At 32.8% G+C, this 4,585-nt stretch overlaps 1 long non-coding RNA gene across 1 annotated transcript in view; it reads right to left on the minus strand.

Moving 5' to 3' along the window:
* LOC110268820 overlaps positions 1 to 3,405 on the minus strand; it is a 15,547-nt gene extending 12,142 nt beyond the window's left edge. Inside the window, exon 1 of the long non-coding RNA XR_002357366.1 lies at positions 3,395 to 3,405. This is a non-coding gene — a long non-coding RNA (uncharacterized LOC110268820). The remainder of the gene's footprint in view (positions 1 to 3,394) is intronic.

Consider the following 4,585-nt stretch of genomic DNA (forward strand, 5'->3'; position numbering starts at 1 on the left):
ATATTCTTTAATTCATTTAAATTTTTAGGAGAACTAATTTGAGAAAAGATTCTATGTTATGATTTGTCCATTCCACATTATTTTTGTGTCTCAAATTACATTATTATCATGAATTATCCTTTTTCTTTTCTTTTCTTTTTCTTTTGATAGGGTGGGGTTGGGGGATATATATCAGATATATACATAATGAATTGGTGATTGTGATATATGCAACAACCAATAACCAATTTTAAAAGATCAAACATTACTCTAACAGCAATCATTAAAACAATAATAAAAGAAAATAGGGCAAGCAAGGTCACGTAATTAGTATTATTTATTTCATACACACGAGGATTATCTTTGCATGTGTCAAGCCCAGCCACAACGCACACCTAATAATCCAAATGAAAAGCAAGGCTGTTATACACTTATACCTAATAAATTATTAACCAAACACTTTATTATTATATAAAACAATATATAAATCGTTAAGTTAATTGATGAGTATGCCGCCGATTATTTCTTAGTTAATAAGTGGCAAAGGTTATTTTAGTTAATTTAGGAAAAATAATTAAATCGATCATAATTTTTTATATATATTTATTTTATTAATTTATTTTGGTGACTTAAAAGAAAATAAACAAAAACTAAGAAAGAAAAAAAAAATAAGAAACTGCTTAAAAAAGACAGTCCCGCTGAATACTACTCTTAAACTCCTTCCAAGGCAATGGAAGCTCCACTTGGGGAGAAATAGTCCTCATTGCATTCTTTGCCATGATGTCTGCTACTATATTTGCATTTCTCAAGATCAACCAAAGATCAGCACGTCATTTCCAAGATATGATATCTCGAATTTTTAACACCAAAGGATCAATAAATCCAGAGCAATCTTGTAAATTATTGACAATAGTAAAAGCCTCCACACAGTCTGTCTCACATATAATGTCTCTTTGTCCCGAGTCCCATGCTAAAAGAAAGCCTCTCCAAATAGCAAACAACTCTCCTTGCAAAATGCTACGACTCTCAATTGTTCCCAAACAACCTCGTTGCCACCTTCCCTTCCAATCTCTACTAACACAAGCAAAACCAACTCGAGCACCATTGCCATGATAGCTAGCATCATAATTAATCTTAAAGGTACCCATTGAGGGGGGAATCCAAGAGCCACTAATGGTTGAGGGGATAGATAGTCGTTGCAACTCAAAAATATTTCGGAGATCCTTTTCTAAGGACAAAGCCATACCAATCACCTTGTTTGTGGTCCAATGCTCGTGAGGATGAAAGATCTCGTTATTTCTCGAACACCAAATCCACCAGAGACCAAAAAAGAATCTGAAGGGGCGCTGTTTGCTATTATGTAAGAACCAACTCATCAAATCCACTGGTTGATCGGAGATCCCTAAAGCTTGCCAAACAAGTTGGGCTTTTGGACAATCCCGAATACAATGTAAAACCGATTCCTGACCTGAGAAACATCGTGGACAGCTATCCGTGTGCGAAATGCCCCTCCTAAAACGAAATGCAGCAGTAGGAAGAGCCTCCCGAAGACATAGACAGGCCAAAAATTTGTGCTTTTCCGGAACATGTTGACGCCAAAGCCAAAACCAATTACCCTTGTCCTCCCAACTAAACATCTTCTTACTGAGCCACAAATAACCACTATGAGCATCATAAACCTTTGAGGCCGCACCAGTCCAACACCAACCGACCTCTGAACCAGCTTGAACATCTGGGTTGTAAGAGTTAATGTTGCTCTGCAGAGACTGATTCAGAGGAGAATAGATATTCTCAAGGTTCCACTGTTCAGATGAACAAAGGTCCAAGATCCTGAGATCCGAATCAGAAATGTGAACATAATCCATCTCCTGACACAGTCGCCCCTCTCTTCTCCATTTAGAAAACCAAAAGTTCTGTTCCAAATCCCCAATGCACCAACTAAAACCTTCCTTCAGGATATCCCAAACTCGACATATACTCTTCCAAACATAAGATCCCCTTCCTCGAGACTGACTAAAACAATCATCCTTAGAAGAATGGTATTTCTCCGTCAACAGTTGAACCCATAGCTTGTCGGGATGGTGAAAAAGTTGCCAAACTAGTTTTTCAAGAAGAGCAATATTGGCACAAAAAAGATCTCTAATTTCCAGACCTCCAAACTTCTTAAGAGTGACCAATACTTTCCAGTTAATTAGATTCAGGCCTCTACCATCAGCTTGACCCTTCCATAGAAAGTTTCGCATCATGGATTCTATCTTATTAGTTACCCCTTTAGGGAAGAGAGATACTTGCATGCGATAAGTAGGAATCGCAGTCACTACCGAGTTGAGCAAACAGAGTCTGCATGCCTTATTAAGCAATCTCCCTTTCCAGTTGGCTAGTCTTCCCCGAATCTTGTCCAAAACATCGTTAAAAATTGCGCGTGTCACCCGAGAGTGATTAAGGTTCACCCTTAAATACTTGTCCAAATTCTGGACGAATCTGATGGAAGAAACTTTAGTGAAAATCTCTTTTCTTGTCGCTGAAACATTCCTGGAGTATAGCGCTTTAGATTTTTTCACATTAATCTTCATCCCATAAACTCTGCAGAAATTTATTTTATTAATTTAATTTAACAATACGTAGTGACAATTATTTATATTAAATTTTACATAAGTCTAATGTTACTAAGTATATAATTGTAAAATTTTTGTTTACGTATGTAGAAAGTACAAAACAAATGATTTTAACTTTAATGGACATTATATTTTTAGAGAGATAATTCATATATAATATATATAAGTTTCTAATGTAACGGCTATGTTTATAAATTATACAGATAAAAAATTATTAAATAGAATCGAACATCGAACATCATTATTTATAAAAAAATTAAGTAGCTCTAGCTTACTCCGATTTATTAGTTAACTCAGAAAATAAAGATTGTTTCACATTTATAAGTAGGGGTGACAATGGGTAGAATATGGTAGGGTTTGGATCTAATCCTAACCCTACTCACAGGTTGAGATTTTTATATAAACTCAATCCTATCCTATTCGCGGGTTGAGAATATCCTAACCCTAACCCTACCCACTCTTAATCCGTGGATATCCGATTCTATCCGCAGATTACAAAAAATATACAACATTATTATATAACTTGATGATAATTAAAATAGAACTGATTTTTATGTAAAAAAAATATTAAATTATCAATTAATGATTTTCTTTTAGTGATTAAGGATCTTTTGTATTTAGTGGTAAAAGGTCTTTGATTTAACATCCACTTAAAACATATTTTTATATAAGTATATAACATAAACATATATAAAGTACGAGTTGATCGGGTAGGGTTGAGACTCAACCCGCATCCTACCCAACCCGCACGAGAACCCTACCCGCACCCTACCCTATCCGCTACGGATCGGATTGGCAACCCTACCCGATCGGGTGAGGTCGGGTTGGATACCCGCAGGCAGGGTACATATTGCCACCCCTATTTATAAGGACTATCAATTTTTTTATTTTACACAATATAAAACTTAATATTATTTAATCTCATAATGTTTTTCTTCAAGATACTATAAAATCCACAACCTTTCTTGAACCTTGGGTTACTGGAAAAGGGAGATGAATCATGTCATGAAAAATGTTCTTACATGTTTCTGCTTTTGATATTGATTTTGCCAATGATACATACATATATAATAATATATGATACTCTTCAGCTCCATGTGCTAAAGATACTCCTTAAGACCCTACACATTTCAATATCCAAACTCTAATTTTTCTTTTTTATTTCTTTCAAATTATTCCATATTTTTTATTATTTTTTGAGAGTATTGTCATTTGGTCGTTGGATATTTTCCATGCTCAAAATGAAATTTGCCTACGAATATTCGATTAGATAATGCACTTAATTATCCTACTAATAAAAATTATAACTCCTGTTTGATGCATGTGTAATTTTTATTTTCTTCATAATTTTTTAAAAACCGGCAATTTGGCATATAACAAAAAATATTGCGCTCGTTATAAATGCCATAAACAAATAAGNNNTATGTGGACAAAATATAAACATTAGTTTCTACAATTAATTGCAGCTTTTAGTCATAATGAATGATAAATTAACACTAGCCCCCAATATTTAAAAATGACCAACCACGGTCCCCCAATCAATTTTAAATACACACTTTGGTTTTTAGTAAAATTTATCATTCTATAAATTTCTTAAAATTATTTCAGTAAGATAGATTAATTTTTTGTGATTTTAATAAAATTTTTAATATATATTGAATAAATAAACCCTAAACCCATTATATAAGAAATTACTCCTAATTACAGAAGGATCAATCCGTTTTAATATTTTTTAAAGTGAACTTTAAAAAAAAAAAATCAAATATTCAATCTAAAATTGGTAAAAAGTAAAAACTCAAGAATTGATAGTTGAGAACTATTAGATGATGATTTAGTCAAATTTATCAAATCATTTAATGGTTCTCAAATATTAATTTTACATAAAAATAACTGCTGCATATGAATTTTCACCTTTAAAGTTTATTAAAGAATAATTTTAATCTTTAGTATTTAACTTTTTTTATCTATTATATAAAAAAGAGATATTTGAA

The sequence above is a fragment of the Arachis ipaensis genome, chromosome B01, assembly GCF_000816755.2.
Source record: "Arachis ipaensis cultivar K30076 chromosome B01, Araip1.1, whole genome shotgun sequence".
Lineage (NCBI taxonomy): Eukaryota > Viridiplantae > Streptophyta > Magnoliopsida > Fabales > Fabaceae > Arachis > Arachis ipaensis.